We start from the raw sequence: 20,636 nt of genomic DNA, 5'->3' as shown, positions 1-20,636 counted from the left end.
CACAGCAGCAACAGAAAACCAATCGGGCAGCCCAGGTGCCAACTCTCCTTCCTACGCAAGGCGGTGTGCACAATGTTAGCCCCGTGTTAGTGAGGAAGCCAGTGCTATTCACGGAAGCTGACAGTGACACAGGGTTGTGTCACTGTGAAGGTCCAGGAGCCACCTCGGCTTCAGGGAGGCGGGGACAGCAGCCTTTCTTACCGGGTAACTCAGGCTCTCGTGAACGTCCCCTCCCACCCTGCTGGCCTCTCGCTGCTTTCTCAGGCAGGATCACCCCACCCAGTAGGGCCCGGAGGGACCCCGCAAGAGCCAACTTTGCGTTTCCCTCCTAGAGGTAATCCCAGAGGAAAGGGAGCAGTTCTAGTAGCGAACGTGCTGGAAGGATCCTTGGAGCGTGCGCAGTGCTCAGCTGTCACCGAGGTGCACTGACTGGCAGGCGGGGGGCCCAGGTGCCCGGGAGAGAGGGAAGAGTCCTGCCAGGGAAAGGAGGGTCCATGTGGGCACAGGCCATGACCCCCACGGAGGTCGGCGAAATGCCTAGTTTAAAGTTTAAAAAGTAAATAACAGAAGAACAAAAAGTAATTACAGTAAAATGATAAAACTTTGGGAGGATGAAGGAAAGCAGAGATGTCTACATGAAGCCATTTCTTATTTTCCATCCTAGGAGGTCAATATGTTTTTACAGAGGAACCCGAGTGCATATACACACTGCTTAGAGTTATGGAGCCACCCCCAGAAGGACTAAAAATGGAAATGTTTGCAAGTAGTTGGCTCTGGAGAGTGAGGCCAGGACTGGGGACGGGGGAGGCTGGAAACTGTTTTCCTTCACCGTAAACCCTCTCTCTTATTTGATTTGTTACTATGTGTTTGCCTTGTGTTTATTGCAAGACATACCCTGCAGGTGAAAGATTTTTAAATGTTTGGATGAATGTCCCGAGCTTTGAAGAGGAAGTGCCGATCTGATCCATACCTAATACTGGAATTACGTTTGGGTTGAAATTTTAGGATCATGGAAAAAAAAAAAAAAATTTGGAATCATCTTTATTAATATTCAAGTTCTGCTTTTTAAGAAGGAAATTTCCTTGTTTCTCATTTGCTGGGCTGAACCTCTAGGAGTTTAACCTGCTGGGTCACAGGTTTCAATAAAAGAGAGATGTCCTAAGCCTGCTGAACAGCAGCAACAAACTCGCCTGCTATAATCAAAAAGCACTTGTGAATGAATGAATGAAACTCTCACCATCGCCTCTCTCTGTGAGACAGCAAGCTGCCTTCTCACAGGAAGACCTGCCCTGCCCCGTTTCTCTTTCCTAGGCACGAGGCTCATGCGTCTCCAGTGTGTGTTTGCCCAGAATGCTGGACACGTCCTGCTTGGCGGCTGTCTGGCCTGCCAGCTCTGGCCCTGGCGGGATGACTGACCCCTCCAAGAGAGCAGTTGGCCAGGATCCCACTCGCCTTTCCTTCTCTGGGGACTGGGCTGGAGCTCAGACTCTTGGCCTAGTGCCCAACCTCCACTTGCTCAGAAGTCCTGGCCTGGCTTCCTGGTACCCGAATTTCCTATCGACTTGCCAGTCACAGCCACCCAGAGCCCCAAGGCCAGGAAGCTTCCAAATGCCATCTGCCACCATCTGTATCCGTCTCTGATGTCTGTATCCTGTCTTTATCTGTCCCAGCCCTCCAGGTGGTCTCGAGCACCTGCAGCGATACCATCCTCAGACACTCCAGGTAAATCACTCCCTGCCAGGCTTTCCTCCAGTGCTCCCAGGGGCAGCTGCAGAAGCCGCTGGGGCAGAGCTCGGCCTGCCTTCCCGCTGCCCCTGGGCAGCTGCCAGGCCCGGGCCTGGCACTCAGTGCAGAGCGCCTCTCCATGCCCAGGTCTCCCACGCAGGGCTGCCGGACCAGGCGTTCAGAGTGCGACTCTCCTCTTCCCAGGGGCCTAGAAAGCATTGGCTTAGACTGACACCAAAGCTGGGTGTAAGTCATAAATAACTCCGGAGCCAGAAATAACCCTCGTTGATCCCACTCCTGATTCCACCCCTGCAACCTTTGGTCACCGCCCCGAAGGCAAGCCCTGGTCACCCACAGTCTCCCTGCCACTCCCTCCATCCTGCTCTGGGACTCCTTTCCTTCCAGCTCTTACACCACGGCTGACTCCACATCCTTGTCACTGCACCCTTGGGAGCCCCATTTCAGAACAAACAAGCCCTCTGTGTCTGTCTTCAGCCTCCGTCCCTCCCAGGGGCTCTCTGAGGACACACTTCTTTGCCTGGGTCAGGGGCTTCTCACTCTTTGGCATCCAGCTGGAATGAAGGAGCCACTCCCTTGTCCCCTTTACCCTTCTCCCCTTCTCCGACATCGTCTTCCGCTCTCTGGAGGCCAGGCGAGGCAGCCACCCCCCCAGCTCCTCACTTCCAGGGCCTCCTGCAGTCACCGCCTCCCTCTCGCCTGAGGCCTGGCAGTGCCCACGGGGACAGTCCCTCCCTGGCTGGACCTCAAAGCAGGTGGCCAGTCTCCCAGACCAGGACTGCCATTGGTCCCAGCTGCATCCCTCTCCTTGGGGGACCCTCCATGGAAAACCCCAGTCGAAAGGTGGATTTAGCATCTGTATTATTCGGGGTCTTGGCAGGAAATGGCATTCATCCTAGGTGGTTAAATGATGAGACTTCAGTGAAGAGGGTCCTTGCAGAAGTGTGGCAGGTGACAAGAACACACAAGGGATGCCGAGGAACATGAAGACAGGCAACTCCAGGATGCTGTCGCCACCCGTGGGGTTGACGGGACACAGAAGAAACAGTATCACCACAGCCGGGAAGAGCTGGAGATGTGGAGAAGGGGCTTACAGGACCTGGTCTCTCCGAAGGACACAGCCCTGGAGCTGGGGGAGGGTGTCTGAGCTCTCTCTTTCTTCCTACACTTTTGCCTTCCAGCCGGAGCCTCCCACTGGCTAAGTCCAACCTCTGACCAGCCAGCCAGGGAGCACCAGGGATAGCCTGAAGAAGTCAGGTCCCCAGGGCCAAACACGACAAAGACTGTTGGGAGGGGAAGGAGAGTGGGTGGGCACACAAGCACAAAAGGAGACCAGCAGTGCAGAATCCAGGGCTCCTGAGACAGTTCTTGGAGTCCAACTCCCTCATTTTGCAAATGGGGAAACTGAGGCTGGGAAAGCTGGGTAGTTTGCCTGAGTCACACAGAGAGTCAGTGGCCAAGCTGAGCCCAGCCCTCTGGTCGCCATGTCCCCTGCTGACTCCAACACCCCCTGCCCTGTAGTCTCTCAGAGTGTTTATGCACTAAAAATAATTTTCAAACCATTTTAATCAGGCAAATTGCTTTGAATCCCTTCCCCAACAGGAAATGTGCTGGCTGGTGGGTGGGAGGCCGGGCAGCTGGCCTTGAACTCCCTTGACCTCCGTGCGTCCAGGCTGAGGTTTTCCATCCTGCGCTGTTGCTGGAGCCCACGCTGAGTGGAGGCTGGAATTAGACGATAATGGCCCCTCCAGTTATTGCTCCGTAGCCAGCAGCTGGATTGATATTCGGAGATGATTGGAGGAGAAATCTAATTGAATTCAAAACATAATAAATTGAGGCCAACTCATTCGATTTATGGCAGTGTCTCCTGGCATCTTTTAATTCTGCGTCACATTCATTTGGAGCCAATCAAATTAGGGTGCTCATTAGCCGCCAAGGTAGGGAGGCTGGAGCCACACTCCCGGCGGTAATGAGGTCTCTGCAGAGAGATAACTCAGGAGTCAGTAGTGGGGTGGAGGCCACGAGGGCACAGTGGTCACCGCCTCGTTATCAGGGAAGTTGGAGGGAGGAGTGGGATGTTGATTATGGGACGGGGCAAGGGTGGAGTCCACCCCCGGCTATTTACTTACAGGGTGACCTTGGCCTTCGCCTCCCTCACTGTCAGACTCCTCGTGGAGATCATAGCAGCTGCAGTGCCTACTTCTGATGGCTGGGTGAGTACAAAACGAGAGGAAGAGGTAGAAACCATCTCCTCCTCCAGCCCTCAGAGCCCGGCCTCTGCCCTGTCCCATCACGTCCCACAGCCCCACTGACAAGGTCTTGGCACCAATTCCCACCCCCCAGACCTCTGGCTTGGAAGGCCACCTTGGACACGGTGCCTGGCTCATCTGGGCAGTCTGGCCAGCTGTGGCCGTGCAGGCAGAGCCATTCCAGGCATCCCTACCCCAGCCCAGGGAACTGGCCCAGGAGACCTGATCTGGAACCTGAGGAGGACCTCAGGCGGCACCCAAAGAAGTGCCTGACACAAATAAGCACCCAGGAAATGTGGGCTCCTTTGCCCACCCCCAGCCCCTGCACAGGGCCCAAGAGGCCAGGCAGCTGTCTTGTCTCAGACACAACCAAACATTTATTTACTGAACACTTTGTACACCCGTGATGCCATGTAGAACACAGAATGTCATCTCATTTCATCACCCCCACCCTAAGGGAGCAATGAACACCTTCCACTTTGCAGACGAGGAAACTGAGGCCCAGAGAGAATAGGCACTTGCCCACGGCCACACAGCAGGTAAGAGATGGAGCCAGCAGTCAAACCCAGGTCAGAATAATCCCAGAGCCTGCACGATCTCTGATCAGCAGCTGCACAGAACCATGGCTGCCCACATAGGTGACTCCACAACGATCCTGGAGGTTCTAGGACCTGGGCAGGAAGCAGACTGCGGTCCTAGTGACAATTACGCCCATGTGAATGAGGGCTTTCCGATCCCACAGCCCACAAAGGGAATCGCTGTCAGAGCTGAGCAAAGCCGGGGCCTCGTCCTATTTGTCCAGGCAGGGTCTCCTGGACCAGGGTGGTCAGCCTCCCAGCGCCCCCAGTGGAGCATGGACGTGTGCCCCTAGTCCTGACTGCTCCCTCCCAGGAGGGCTGCATCAGAGTGCTAGGCCAGAGTGCCAGGTGCCCTGTAAGGCGTGTCTGTGTGTGCACGCACGTATGTGAGTGTGCACGCATGCACGTGTGATGGAAGTGTGCGCGGATGTGTATGCACATGTGTGCACAGGACTGTGTGTCTTTAAGTGTGTGTCTCTGTGAGTGTATGAGTATGTGGGTGTGTGAGAGATGCCACACAATTCCAATCACTAATTTGCTGAAATATCCTCAGATCCATCCAGGTGAAAGAACCTACATAAATGTGTCATCATAATCTCATTTTCTGCTGTTAATATACGTCTTGATCATATTTGCAACAATGATGGTTCACTTTGCCCAACACAGTAGGTGATTCAATTAAACCTCTCCCCATCTGTCCTCAGGCAGCCAGACAGGCTGGGGTTTCCAAGTGCAGGAAGAAGAGAAGGCCAAGGTGAGACTCCCCACAGCTGTGTACTCTCTCATCTCTGAGAGCCTTACGAGGCGCCCAGGGCTCAGCCAGGTCTCTGCTCACTAGCGTATTAGGCCTGGGTTCAAAGCAAGAGACCCCCAAACTGAAACGGACTCTGGAGACCCCCTTCCCACTCTACGGAGCCATGAACCTGAAACATAGACCTGACCGTGTGCTGTGAGTGAGTCTTGACACGAACCACCTGCTGTTAGCACAGGTGTCACAGGTTAAGGGCTTTGTTCCCAGGCCACCCGCACTTCTGATCAACGGGGTACAAATTTGGGGGTTCCCACTCAAGACTTTAGGTTCAATAATTCACTAGAATGACTCACCAAACTCCAGCCTTGCAATCGCAGTTTTACTGTAAAGGGTAGAAACCAGGACCAGATAAATGAAGGAAAGGTCTGGGGGGATTCCCAAATGTGAAGCTTTCATGTCCTCAGGATGTGTCACCCTCCTGGCACATGGGTAAATGATTACCAGCCAGGGAGGCTCAACCGAGCTACCATGCTCAGAGTTTTTGCTGGAGTTTGTTACGTAGGCGTGACTGATGAGATCACTGCTCATGTCGCTGTGCTCAATCTCCAGCACCCACTCCTCGCCCCAGAGTGAGGCTAATATCATGTGGCTCGAAGTCCTGACCCTTGATTCACAAAGTTGGTCTTTCCATGGTTGGCCAGCCCCCGTCCTGAAACTCTCTAGGGTCCCACCATGAGTCACCTTCTCTCATAAATCCAGGTGTGGTCCCAGGGAGCTACTATGAATAGCAAGGACACTCTTACCACTCTGGAAATTCCCAGGGCATAGAAGCTCCCTATCACGACCTGGAACAAAGACTAGAAAATTTTTCATTTACAGCACCGTGGGACCCCTGAGATGTCTAATGGCTTTGCGTTGCCCTCTGGGTACATGCAAACTTCAGCCTTGCCCAGAAAGCCCCTTCCTCCTTATCTGCCCACACCTCCGACCTCTCTGGCCTGCACCTTTTGCTCCAGCCACACCGGACTTCTTCCCTCCAGCACACCAGGCCCTGTCCCCTCCCTTTGGTTGGTGTGAGATCCTCCCTCCTTTCTCCTTTCATCAAGCTTCCACCATCTGGGCACATGTGATATCTGCTCACCTCTCCCTCTCCCTAATGAAGCTGTGAGTACCCCAAGGACCCCAAGGTACCCCAAGGCACGCTAAGGACCCAGAATCTTTTGCTCCCCCTGAGACACAACCGATGTGTCTGTCAGTCCATCCTCAGGCTCACAGCCCTGAAATTGCTCTCCTCTGGGAAAAGAAAGGAAGTTCATGTTAGAATCAAAGCACAGGGAGATTCATGAATATTCATAAGCTGATGTCAATGGCCTGTTCATTGAAAACCTTTCTCCTCTGAGCACCACCAGACCCAATTAAAGCACGTAAAATCAATGAATCTGATGCTCTAGAACCACTCTTGGTACCAAAATCTGTATTTGTCAGGGTTCTCCAGAGAAACAGAACCTATAGGCTCTATAGGTTATACGGGAGAGATATGTCTATATAGATATATATTATTATACATATATAATATACAATTACATGAATATAATTTTTATGTAGCATCTTATATATGTATATATGTGTGTGTGTGTGTATATCTGTGTGCGTGTGTGTGTATATACATAGAGAGAGAAAATATATAAAATAAGGAATTGGCTCACATGATAGTGGAGGCTGACAAGTCCCCAAATCTGCAGTCAGTAAGTAGGAAACAGGAGAGCTAACGATGTAGTTCCAGTCTGAGAACCGGCAGGGTCAAGACCCAGAAAGAACTGACATTTCAGTTTGAGTCCAAAAGCAGGAAAAAGGCTATGTCCCAGCTCAAAGCAGGCAGGCAGGAGGAAATTCCCACTTCCTTGCAGGAGGGCCAGCCTTTCTGTTCCACTCTGGTCAACTGATTGGCCAAGGTCCATACACATTAGAGAGGGCGGTCTGCTTTACTCAACCTACCACTTTGAATGCTAATCTCATCCAGAAACATCCTCACAGTCACATCCAGAATGATGTTTGACCAAATGTCTCGGCACCCCATGGCTCATTCCAGCTGGCACATAAAATTAAGCATCATGCATAGTTTCTGACAAGAATCTTCAATGACTTTTATCCTCTATCCTTTGTACATGCTTTTTCCCCCTCTGGTAGCATTTGTATCTCCTTATAACCATTGGTATTTAGCAACTTGATTCTATTTTTCCTTGGTGTAGTTTTCTTTGTGCTTATTTTGCTTGGGATTCATTGAGCATCACGGATAAGTGATTCTATCAGTTTCATCAAATTTGGGACATTTTGACCATTATTTCTTCAAGTATTTTTTTTGTTCCCTCCTTCCTTTCCTTCTCAGCCTCCAATTACAACTATGTGGACTGCTTGGTATTTCCCCACAGATTACTGAAGAGTTTTTAAAATTTTTTTAAGTCTCTTTTGACTTTTAGTTTTTAGAGTTTCTATTGCTATATTCAAGTTCACTGATCTTTTCTTCTTCACTATCTAATGTTATTCATTTCATCTAAGAAATTTTTGGTTTTACACTCTAGTATTTCCTTTTTTTATTTTTCTCCTTCTTTAATTATTACTTGCATATTTCCTTTAAATATATGAACATATTTATAATATTAATAGATTTTCTCAATTCTGTTATGGTATTTCCAACATCCATCATGTCTGAGTTTGTTTCTATTGACTGATTTTTCTCCTGTTAGAAGTTGCCCTTTTGTCCATCTTTACATGTCCAAATTTGTATCTGATGCTGAACATTGTTAATTATATATTGTTTAATGCTGGATTTTGTTGTACTCCTCTAAAGAATGTTAGATATTGTTTTGGCAGGCAACTGTCAGGGTTTTTGCAAATTACCCTGATCCTTTGAGGCTTGTTTTTAAGCTTTGACTGGAGGAGAGAGGCCACAGGGCTCCAGAGTGGTGGACAGGAAACCTCAGCTCCCAAATACCTAGTCCCTGCTTCCCTTCTTCATGAGGCCGTTATACACTTCTCACCCTTTGGTGCCGTGGGAGGACTTCTTACTCTTTGGTGTCATGAGAGGGCACTTCCCTCTTCTAATAAATATCCCTTTCTTGTAACCAAGAGATCCCTTATTAAGGCAGATATCCAAGGAGCTCCCAAGCTCAGGCCTCACCCAGCATGACACCTGGAAGACTTCTGGATAATGACCTGGGACTCACTGATGCTGACTAGAATGGGCAGTCACTGTCCCCTCATTCTGCTTCAATCTCCAGTGTCCATGAAGCCAATAAATAGGATCTGGCCTCAGCTCCCACCTCAAAAACCTGGGGAATTAGAAAGAACACTCAGGTGGCTGAAGAAAAGGCTCTCTGGGCTTCTCCACACTGTTCCAGATCAGCTGGGCCTCTTCTGCATTTCCTCCACCTCTTGCTCCAGACCATCTGCCCAAAGAGCACTCATGTGTCCTCTTCCTCACAGGCTCTCTGTCCCTGCTCCTGTGCCACACCTTCTCAAAGTGTCCTTAAAGCACAATCTTCATCAGTGTGTTCCTAGAGCAGCTTCCCCTCATCACCCCTCTCACCCTGTCTTAGTCCGTTTTGTGCTGCTATCACAGAATACCTGAGACTGGGTGGTGTTTAAAGAACAGAGGTTTATATCTTGCAGTTGTGGAGACTGGGAAGTCCAAGGTTACAGGGCCCACATCAGCACCATATTTCTATATCATCCCATGAGAGAAGGCAGAGGAGCAAAAGAGCATGTGAGAGAGAGCAAGAGGGGGCGAGACTCACTTTTAGTTATTCTCACAATAACTAACTCACTCTTGTGATGATGGCATTCACCCTTTCATGAGGGCAGAGCCCACATGGTCTGATCACCATTTGAAGGTCCCGCCTCTCACTACTGTTGCATTGGGGGATTAAGTTTCCAACACATAAACTTTGGGGGCACATTCAAACCGTAGCAAAGAGACCTGCCACTGATTTATCATTGCATGGAGATGATATCTCACCTGTTCTTCAAGGCCCTGTAGTTTTTCCACCTTTACCTACCCTGAGTGTTGAGATGAGAGTTGCACACCTGCTGACAGGGGCAAGCAGGTGCCACGACTTATTGAAGTGGGCCTGGGGAACTGAAGGACAACATGCCCACCCACAGGGGCAGCTGTGACTCAGCGCCTGCAAAGGTAGCCATGACAAATACAGGCCAGGGGTGCTGGACTTCAAGTTGTTCAAAAGAAGCTGCAAGTTCAGATTTATATGTCAAATCTCCTGAGTTCAGAGTTAGCAACTGTGGGAAGGCAAACAAAGCAGACTCTCCCTGACTTTCAGACTCCTACTTGGATGGAAGGGGCATGAGACCCAAAGACTTTGGTTTGAGAAAACTCCCCTGGGTCATGTCAAAGCTAAATGTGGCTTCTCTCGTGACCTCTCCTATGTGTTGGTGCTAAACACACCCTCTGGCTCTAGCAATTCATGTCAACTTAACAAATGCTTATTGAGCAATAGCTGCATGCCAGACTCTAGCCTCGATGTTGGGAATAAGATTGGGCCAGTCACTCATGTCTCTGCCCTCATGGAGGGTAAACACTAGGAGTCCAATATTAATCCAGTTCCCACAAAAATATGTAATTACAAACTGGGATGAATGCCACGAAGAAAAATTCAACGAAGCTAAGACAGTTTACTATAGCAGAGTTTGGGTAGTCTGGCTATGATATGTGAACTGAAAGTTGAAGGATGGCTAGGAGTCAAATAATTAAAGCGATTGGGTGAGATTGGGAGTAAAACTTCCCATACAGTGAGCACAAAACATGCAAAGGCCCTCAGGTAGAGCAAAACATAGACATTCTACAAACTAGAAGGTCAGTGTGGCTGGCATGTAGGAAGAAAGGAAGAGAGTGCACCCAGATCTTTGACACCTAAACAAACTGGTTAGCCACCATGGTTTCCCCAATGTGACTGAGAATTCATTGGTAAAGAGAGACTCAGATCAAAGCAAGCCCAAGTGTTTCTGACCCCACTGTTCGATGTGGTGGCCCCTGCCCTGCTACTCATTCCAAGAGGACAGAGCAAAACCAGGGGCTACAGCTTTGATTCTTCAATTTGCATCACAGGTTCTCCAAGTATGAGGACCCTTCCCCATCCGTCCCTGGATACTGCTGACGTCATTCCCTGATCGACTTCCCTCTGGCCGACCTTTCTTAGCCATTGAGGATAAGTCCCTCTGCTCTCGGCCAGGTCGTCTGTGCCTGCCACTTGTTGTGCGTCTACCTGAGGCCGAGCCCAGAGCCACAGACCTGGGCTAGAACCCTCCCCAGGGCGTGAAGAGCCCTGGTGTCCTCACCCAGCCAGAGTCAGGTCTTCACACGGAAGCAGGGCCAGTGGGAAGGCAGTCTGGTTGCCCTCTCTGGAGCTGACACAGGCTTCTCCTCACCTCAGTTTTGACTTCAAGGAATTTAGATATGCCTGAGGTCAGGGGAGGTTAGTGGGGCAGAAGCGGGTGGGCAGAGGAGGCCCCAACCCAATGAAGTGGGGTCACTACAGGGGAAGCCTCTCTGAAGAGGCGCGAGCTGTTCCCCTGGAGCCCATAACATGGAGTCACCTGTTTCCTCTTGGTCCAATCGTTCAATCCATATTACAGTGTCCACAGCTGAGCCCATTCTCTGGGCCGGAGCTGGGATACCTGGGGGACAAACAGGCCCAGGCCCTGAGGAGCAGACACTCCAGGAGAGACGGACAAAAGGCAAATAACCCCGTGACGTGTAAGTACAAACCAGGTTACAGCTGTACCAGAGAATACAAGGAGCCATGAGAGAGTGAGACGCAGGCACTGAAGCCAGCCCTGGGGGTCAGCAAAGGCGTGGCAGAGGGAGTGCTGTAGGAGCTGTCCGCTCCAGGTTAGCTGGGAATGGGGGGCAGTGGGGTAGAACATTCCAGGCAGAGGAAACAGCATATATAAAATCCTGGGAGCAGGAGGGAGCACAGAGAGTTTAAGGAGGGAAGAAGTCACATGGAGCCACAATGCGGCTGGAGGAGAGTAAAACCCACACGGGGAGAGACCAGGGAGGAGGGCCCCAGGCCATCAGAAGATTGGGGAGCCCTTCTAGCCCAGTCTCTCCTGGACAAAGAGAACTAACTCAGAGCTCTGCGTGGGCAATCAGATGGGAGCGGAGCCCCAGAGGCCAGCATGGGGTCGGGGGATGCTACAGACTGAATGTAGCTCCCCGGAATGTGTGTGTTAAAATCCTAACCTCCAAGGTGATGCTATTGGGAGGCGGGGCCTTCGGGAGGTGAGTAGGTCATGAGGACAGAACTCTCATGAATGGAATTAGTGCTCTTATAAAAGGGACCCTGGGGAGCTCCCATGCTCCCTCTGCCATGTGAGGCCACAGCAAGTAGACGCCATCCGTGAACCAGGAAAACAGCCCTCACCAGACACCAAATCTGCCAGCACCTTGATCTTAGACTTCCCAGCCTTAGAACTCTGGGAAATAAACTTGTGTTTCTTATACACCACCAAGTCGATGGCATTCTGTCACAGCGGCCCGAGCAGACCAAGGCAGGGAAGGAGCCATGATTAGCGAGATGCCCAGGACTGTCTGCCACCAGGGGCTGCAGGTCCAGGCACTGCTTCAGGAGGAGGCCTCCGCCCTTTGCCAGTTATGAAGGATGCAGCCTTGGGGCTGGAGAGCAGGCCGGCAGGCTGCCTTGGAGCAGGCAGGAACACCCCTGCTACACAGGAGCCGAGTGAGGATGACGAGGCGGATACACAGCTGGAGAAGCTACATCCCACAGCCCATTTTGTGGCTCAAGATGCAACTCATATTCTCAGAAACAGACAGCAGGGCCAGGGGACCTCCTGCCTGACTCAGGCAGCCTGACTTGCTAAAAAGTATGGAGAGAAATCCACTCTAAAGCCTGCTCATAGCCCAGTGGCCTCCTCCCGGGACGCTCCAGGAGCTGCATCAGGGCCTCAGTGACAGGCTCAGGACAGACACAGGAGGGCTGGACAGACCATCGCTGCCCCGTTCCTTCCCCACTTCCTGCTGTATGAGCAGCCATGGCCTTCCTGGAGAGTCTGGGAGGGCCCGGGAAGGGGGAGAGCCCTTCTCTCCTTTCTTACAAAGTCCTGGGCTTTCTCCCCCTTGGCCTTTGCACTTGGAGGCAGGAAGCACCTTGCCCCACTGTGCTCCCTCCGCCTCCTACGGATGGACTGCTGGTCCTCAAGTGCATGAGGAAATCGTGCTCCAAGTCTGAGCAAGTCGTGACCAAGAACTCAGACTCAGCTCCCAGCTTGCTCTTGACGTTGAGGGGAGCAGGCAGGTGCAAGGGCCCCCGTGTAAGCATGGGGTAGCAGCCGGTCTCCTCCCAGCTGGCCTCCAGATGACCCTTGGGCTTTGGGCAAGACTCTCTGTCCTTCTGGGTCTGTTTCTAATCTCTAATTTGAGATGCCCCAACTAGACAGATCCCAATCCTAACACTTTGAGCTCAATCTATGATCCTAAGACCAAAACTAAAGAAAAATTGGAACCCTCAAATGACACTGAGCAAGCCCACCGAGGAGTTTTTCCAGGAGCGTTCACGTGGCATCTCCTTATACCAGGACATGCAGAATGGCTAGATGTCCAAGTGGGCAGGACATGAGAACGCATGTCACAGGTAAGGAATCTGTGGTCCAGGGTCCCCAGGCTGCCTGGCAGAGTTCCCTCTGCTGTAGCCTTTGCTTCCTGCCACCCGTATTCTTAGTGCCGTCTCAGTGGCAGCAGTAACACCAAGAGTGAGCAGGCCTCCTGCAAAAATTCCATGTCACCCTGGAGGTAACAGACCATGCAGACCCAGACACTTCCAACCGAGGCAGAGGAGGGTCCCCCGCAACGAAAAGACTCATTTGCTCTCAGAGATCATGCTGCTGAGAGCTGGCTGAAATGTGCTAAAGCCTCTTCCCCAAACACACGTAGTTCTCGTCTCTAAACCAGGCCTGAGTGTTTGGAGACAAGTCCTGAGCAGGAGCCTTGGCAACTAGATCAGCCAGCGTCCCGTGGGAGAGAAATGCACTGCCACTGAGTGTCACCAGACAGAACGAACGCCTGTCCCCTCACGACCCAGCTGTCTTGCTCTGAACCCTGTGCCTGTCACACCGGCTGGTGGGGGAGAAGGTGAAGCAGCACAGCTTGCAGGAAAGCAATTTTGCAAAAACTGTCAGATGCTTAGGCACTGACCTGCAGCTCCTACGACTAGAACCAGGTGCTGTGACAGAAGAGCGAGAACCCAGGGGACCCCAAACAGCTTCCTGGACAGGCTTTTCCACCCAGGCACAAAGAAATTTTTTAAATATCTTTTTTCTGTTTCTGATTATGAATGTAATGTCTGCTTATTGTAGAAAAGTTGGAATATGTAAAAAATATTTTAAAAACAAAAAATATTACTACAATGTCCCAGTCACTAGGATATTTCCTTCCAGGTTATTGTTATCATTGTTTCTGCGAAAGTATTAGTGCACGTCCAAACACTGGGGGGCATACTCTACAGCTTCACTTCCTAATTTAAAAATATTTAACAGTAATACGCGAGCATTTCCCAATGCTAGTAAAAAGTCTTCAGTGGCAGCCCAGTAGCCTGTCATATCAGACTATGTAGCCTTTTCTGATTGTTGGACGTGTGATTATTTCTTGTGTTTCACTGCATGATACAGCACACAGAAGGGCATTTCTGTGCAGAAATCTTACAATCAGATGTCAATCTCCCCCGTAAGCCCTGAGCTCCACCAGGCGCCTTTTCCTTCTTTGCAGGGCAGCCTTACACCACCCAGGGCCTGGCACGTAATAGGTGGCATTTGGTGATGTCGACCGAATGCCCCTCATTCACTGACGACACACGTAGTCCATTCCCTGTCATTGCTAAGCCAGGGAGTACATGTCTCTGCCGCGTCGTAAGCACTAAAGAAAATGCCCGCTTCAATGAGGAATGACCCAAAGACGAGGACCAGCCAGTGCTCAGAGCACAGCAGAGAAGACAGAAAAACAGATGGTCCCGGGCACCCGGCCTCCAGAAGAGGGCACAGCCGCCTGCATCTCATCTGGACTGTGTTTGTTAAATATTTCTAAAAACACTGCCAAATGTCTGCTTACCATTTTTTGCAGGAGGATGTTTGCACAGGAACACAAGCATTTGTTAATTGGCTTCTGTGTTGACATACACAAAAAAGTTGTAGATCTGCGTGTCAACAGTTCTGCCTGGGGAAAAGTGGAGGAAGTTTGATCAGGTGATAAAGTACTGAGCCCAAGATAGAGAACTTGCTTCCACCGTTGCCCAGAGGATTGGCAGGGGACAGTGGCCTGCCTCCCTCCCTGCCTTCCTCCTTCTCTCTCTCTTTTTATTGAGCTTAGAGTGTATTATACCGTCCTGCTTTCTTAAATACAGGCAGACAAGCCCCATGCTTCTAGACCCCAAAGTGCAGTTTAAATGCTCTGTATGGAGGGTTGTTTTCTCCATGCTGTTGCTGGACGCTGCTGGGACCTTGCTTTGCTGCCCCGTAGAGAAGACAGGGTTGTCAGCCTGGTTTCTCCCTGGTCCCATCACAGAGGCCAGCTCCTCCCCAGGCTTCAACATTTATTTGTCTGTTCTCCACGGTGGAAACCAGCGTGCTGTTCCCTCACAGGGCATTGTTCCGGGCCAGGCACTGTGCTTGCTGCCCAGGGGGTGACGGCCCAATCCCTCCGCTTGTGGGGCTACAGCCAGGTGGAAAGACAGAGACACCCTTTCTTCCTTCCAGCTCTGAGACTCCTTAAGTGCCCACAGGGACATGGCAAAGTGCTCCGGGGCTGCAGACAAGAAACAAGGGAGTCAGGGAACGTTTCAGAGAAGGCAAACTTAGAATCGGCAAGTGCACGGGGATTCAACCGGCATCCGGCTGGGCGAAGTGTGGTAGCTGTGAAAGACCAAAAATAAAGGGTCTGGTGGATCAAAGCACGGGGGGTATGAGGGGCAGGGAAAACAGGATGGAAAGCTGGCTAGGGGTGAGCCACATGCAGCCGAGGGCCATGCAAAAGCAGTGGGACTCGATCCTGTAGACAGCAGGAACTGCCAAGTGACAGTCAAGGTCAGACCTCTGACCAGCACAGAGAGCAGGACTGGAGACAGAGATGCCGTTGAGAGCGCCTCTTAGGAGAGTCCAAGCAAAAGGAACAAAAATGAATCAGATGCTCCTAACTAGGCAGTTAGGTGGTTCATGGTAGGAATAACCACGATGGGAAATCCAGCAGGAATCCAAGAGAGGGGCCCATATTTTGTTTTGCACTTGAACTTGAGGTATGTGTATGACACCCAGTGGAGATGTCCAGATGGCAGATGGAGAAGGTGTGAGTTTGGAAACTGCCAACTTTTCAGTGGCAGCTGAAGCCACAGGCACAGTTGCAATTGTTCGCAGGAAGGGTGTGGGGTGGAACACAAAACAAGACAGAGCCGGGAAAAACCTGACATATGAGCGATGGAGGCGTCTGGGAAGAGCAGCCAGAGTCAGGAGAACCAGGTGCCGTGTCACGGAAGCTGATGGAAGAGGGAATTTCAGGGACATAATGTCAAAAATGAAATGCTGCCAAGATCAAGCAGGGCAAGGACCCACACCATATGGCAATGACCATGCCATGCATGGTCGGACCGAGAGCAATTTCAGCCATGGTGGATGTCTAACTGCCTGTCAGTTGAGAAGCAAGGAGAGAGTGTGTGTGCCGGCCAGGGCCCAGCTCTGCCGGAAAGAAGGTCCAGACGAGGCGTTGGCCAAGCCATAGGAAGGATTTTCCTAACATGGGACTCCACCGAGTTTATAGGCAGTGGTGACAGAGCCTGGAGAGGAAGAAAGAATGAAGATGACTTTGAGGATGCGAAGCTGGGAGGCAACGTCATTAATTATGGGATAAACTCTCCCCGAGGAGGAATGCTCATGTGCTCTGGATTTGTCACTTCCCCACAGGCTCAGATGCTCTGACACTCCCCAGTCCAGTCGAGGCAGAGGGAGGAGACTCGGAGCCCTGCAGAGAAGCTGCCTGAGAAGGCTCAAGCCTGACCCTGGGAGACGGGGCGGCATCAGGGAACGCAAGGCTGGACCCAGGCCCGGTGCAGGCGCAGGCCCCGGTGGCAGGCTAGCAATGCTGTGACCTGGGTCTCCGACCTCCGCCATCCCACATTTTTTCTCAACATTTTGGACATTTATGGCTTGTTATCTAGGACCACATGCCCATCGCGCTCAGCAATAATTGAGAGCAATGAGGCTGTTGTCTGGCTTTTAATAGCACAGCTCTGGCATGGCTAATTGCACGGCCTGGAAATGGCTAATGTTAACTTAGATGAATAAAGTAACTAAGCGAACCATGGAATCAAGCTCTGGCCTGCCTGTGCAGGGCCAGAAGAATCGGAACAGTTCTCATGAAAACGAGACTATGAATTTAACAAAAATCACGCAACCCCCACCACGTATTGTGCTCATTGGTCCTGATGCTGGCTCTGCCGGCGAGGGCTTCTGCTTCAAAATCACTCTCTTTGCCACAAAGATAAAGAAATCATGGACTCTTAGACGAGCATGGATTCCTGAAAATATTCTGGTCCAAACCCCACATTTGACTAACATGGAAAATGGGACTCAGAGTTAGTGACGTCCAAACCGTTTTCAGTGAGTAGGTGACACAGACTCCACTGAACAACAAGACAAGGCTTCTGTGACCCCCAGTCACCCCTTCTGGACACAGAGCCCTCATAGCTTCAGGGCTAGGCAGACCTGGGGAGGGCATCGGGGTGAGGGGATCTGGCCCCGAGAGAAGGACTAGAACAATGCAGCTCCATTGAGGTGCCCTGCGCAGCCCTGTCACCCTGCCATCTGTCACAAACGTCTGCATTCATCAGGACCATGCCGGGGAGTGAGAGCAGCCTCCCTTTCGCAAACTGAAGCAAAGGCTGTGGACTGGCTGCAGGGCCCCAGACTCCTGCAGTAAACACGGGAAAACTACTTGGTACCCCACACACTGCCTGCTGGGTCAAGGTTCACTGGGGGAAACCTACAGAGATAAGCCCAGGAACAAGTGTGTTGACCCATTCAGGGCAGTGCCCGGGGACCTAGCAGGGCTGATGTCAGACTCCAGGAAAGCGAGCCCGGACCTTAGGCTTACATGATCAGGGCACAGAGCCCCTCACCTGGTGGGGTCAGAACTTGGGATCCAATCGTAGTACAGTGTGGCCAAACGAGGGCCGTCTGCCCTGCTCTTCCAGCTCAGCAGGGGTGGGTGGGGAGCAGCAGCCCCACTCTGGCATGGTCAAGGGCTGGAGTTCCCACCTGTGACATGGCAGAGTCCTACGAGGACTGATCATCTTCCTGATTCAGCCGCAGCCAGCTTCGTTGGAGCTCTTCAGGAAACCAGCTTCCCTATGTGGCCACCCTGCAGAGAAGAGGGAACCAGGAATCAGCTGAAGTCTGGCAGTGGCTCACAAAACTAAACAGACTCGTATCGTATGATCCAGCAAGGGCTCCCCTTGGTATTTGCCCAAAGGAGTTGAAAGCTGTGCCCACACAAAAACCTGTCCATGGATGTTTATAGCAGCTATATTCGTAATTGCCAAAACTTGGAAGCCACCAAGATGTCCTTCAGTAGGTGAATGCACAAATAAACCATGGCATATCCAGAGAATGGAATATCATTCAGCACTTAGAAGAAATGAGCTATCAAGCCATGAAAAAACATGGAGGAAACTTTCACTGGTCCAGAAGTGAGAAAAGCCAACCTGAAAAGGCTGCACACTGCATGATCCCAACTATACGACACTCTGGAAAAGGCAAAGGCAAGGAGACAGTAAAAATGTCAGTGTGGTTGTCAGCAGTTGGGGAGACAGAGGGCTGGACAGGCAGAGCACAGAGGATTTTTAGGGCAGTGAAATGATTCTGTATGATACTATAATGGCAGATTCATATCATTATACATTTGTCAAAACCCATAGAATGTAGAACACCAAGAGTGAACCCTGATGTAAACTGTAGGCTGGGGTGATACGATCTGTCAATGTAGCTTCACCAGTTAAAACCAATGTACCCCTCTAGCGGGGGATGTTAACATGCAGAGGCTACGCATCTTTGGAACTGGCGTACATGGGAAATCTCTGTACTTTCCACTCAGTTTTGCTGTGAATCTCAAGCTTCTCTAAAAAATAAAGTATTTTTTTAAGTAAAAAGAAAAAGGTGATTTCAATTTTCAGACTTCATTTAACCCAATATATCTAAAATATTACCATTTCAACATATAATCAGTATAAAAATTATTAGTGAGATACTTCGCATTCTTTTTGTCTCCGAAATTCGATGTGTGATTTACATTCAGCACATCTCAGTTTGGACTAGCCACATTTCAAGAGCTCAGTAGCCACAAGTGGCCAGTGGCTGCCATACTGGGCAGCTCTAGAGCCGGCGTTGGTTCAAAGACACACTCCCATGGAGGTCCGAGGGCCCAGCTCCTGGCTATGTCCGAAGGAGAGAGCTTATGTGGCAAACTGCAGCCACACAGGGAAGGACGGCTCATCCCAGGAGCCTCTGGGCCCTAACAGGTGCTGGTCAGAGTACATCACAAGGTTAAGGTGAGAGTCCAGATGGATAGCGCTCAGGTGAGAAATACATTTCCACTCCTGAAGTCACCAGAAGTCTCCAGAAACTCCAGAGTGCTCCCACATCCCAAAGAAATACGTTGGATGACTGAGACTGCCATGTGGGGCACAGAGGCTCACCCCAGATGTGAGATGGATTTATCAAGAAAGCAACACATCCCGGCTTCCCCTGAGCCCTGAGTCTAATGGCCCGGCTGCCAGGTGTCTTCAGCAACCCTGACGTGGGGAGGTGCAGGGGGGAGGCCACAGGGCAGAGGCTTCCGTGTAAGGCAGCACCACACACGGGCTCCGTGGCCTTGGGCCGAGTGCTCAGACAAGGTCTCCTCTGAGCTGTGCCCTGCCGCAGGCAAGCTATTGTCCTCCGGCCCCAGCAGGCCTTTCTATATATTATGCTTCATGACTTGGGGGCCAGGACTCCGCAAACCCCATTTCCATGTGGCCAGCTGTGCTGCGCCCTGGAAGAGTCTGCCCATGTGGGGCACCAGAGGGAACTGCAGTGGGAGTGGGGCTAACTCCTTTTTGTCGCTGCCTCTTCCGGGGGACATCACCTGGCCCTGTGGCACCACCCAGCAGGGGCAGTTCCCGCCCATGACAGTAGAGAAATCCAGTTTGCAGCTTTCCCAGCAGCTCCCAGCCAGCCTCGCTGTGCTCCCCCAGAGACGTCAGGCTGTCCTCTAATCCTCCCAGTTTTAAAAGTTCCAACCTTCCATCTCTGTACCCAGCCCTAGTACCCGAGCTGCGTCTTGCAGTTGCTCCTCCATGACACCTTAGTGTTCCTTCTTCGGTTTTTGCAGTTACCTATCAACAATTTGACACTGAGTTAATAAGTTTGTGTGTTAAATTCTCTGTTGAAACAACAGGTGCAGTTTCTGTTTCCTGACTGATAAAGTGCTGGCTCACTAGTACCATTATTGTTATTATTATTAGGCATGGGCAAGTGGCTCCTGCGTGCACCGCGATAAACTGCCAGACGCTAACAGATATGACCTCGTTTAACCCTCTTAACTTTCCCGAGAGCTATGGCTTTTCTGCCAAATCTCAACCTCCTCCTGGGAACAACCCCTTCCCTTATCACACCCTTGGGCCACTTGCCAAAGAGGGGTTGCCATGTCCGTCCGGGACCCCACCTCTCCTCTGCCCCAGTCGACTAACCCAGCGTCTGAAACAAACAGGGTCACTCAGAGCCCTTCCCAGGACATTTAAAACTGGAACCAAGGAAGAAAGTCAGCTCTCCCTCAGTGGTAGAAATTATAAAAAGTCTAACTCTAGGATGGCTTGTGGCCACACCTCCCTTCCTGGGACACCCGCCAGCCTTTGATGAAAATGTGTCCACACCTAGGAAAGTTCCTTGTGACCTGGGAGCCCTGGTTTCTTCCCCACCTTTCCCTTCCCACAGTTTCATTTTCCAACCCTTCCTTGGATTCCAGGAACCTAAATGAGCGCTCCTTTTGTTCTGAACCAGCCTGCAGGGGCAATCTGTCTAGTACTAACGCTGTCTCATTGTCCTCATTCTACAAACAGAGAAACTGAGACTGAAAAATTATGAGACAGACATCATAAGAATTCTGGTCTGTCTGTGCTCACTTAGGCACTAAAATTGGAATGATGTGGAGGTTAGCACGGCTCTCTGCGCAAGGATGACATGCAAATCCACGGAGTGTTCCTTATTTTT

General features: G+C 51.1%; 1 pseudogene; it reads left to right on the top strand.

The window, feature by feature from the left end:
- The first annotated feature begins 20,540 nt into the window (after positions 1-20,540).
- On the top strand, positions 20,541-20,636 carry LOC138376730 (U6 spliceosomal RNA; annotated as a pseudogene).

This window comes from Eulemur rufifrons, chromosome 28, assembly GCF_041146395.1.
Source record: "Eulemur rufifrons isolate Redbay chromosome 28, OSU_ERuf_1, whole genome shotgun sequence".
NCBI lineage: Eukaryota > Metazoa > Chordata > Mammalia > Primates > Lemuridae > Eulemur > Eulemur rufifrons.
The sequence above is the reverse complement of the archived record's forward strand: the minus strand, read 5'-3'. Positions and strand labels throughout refer to the sequence as shown.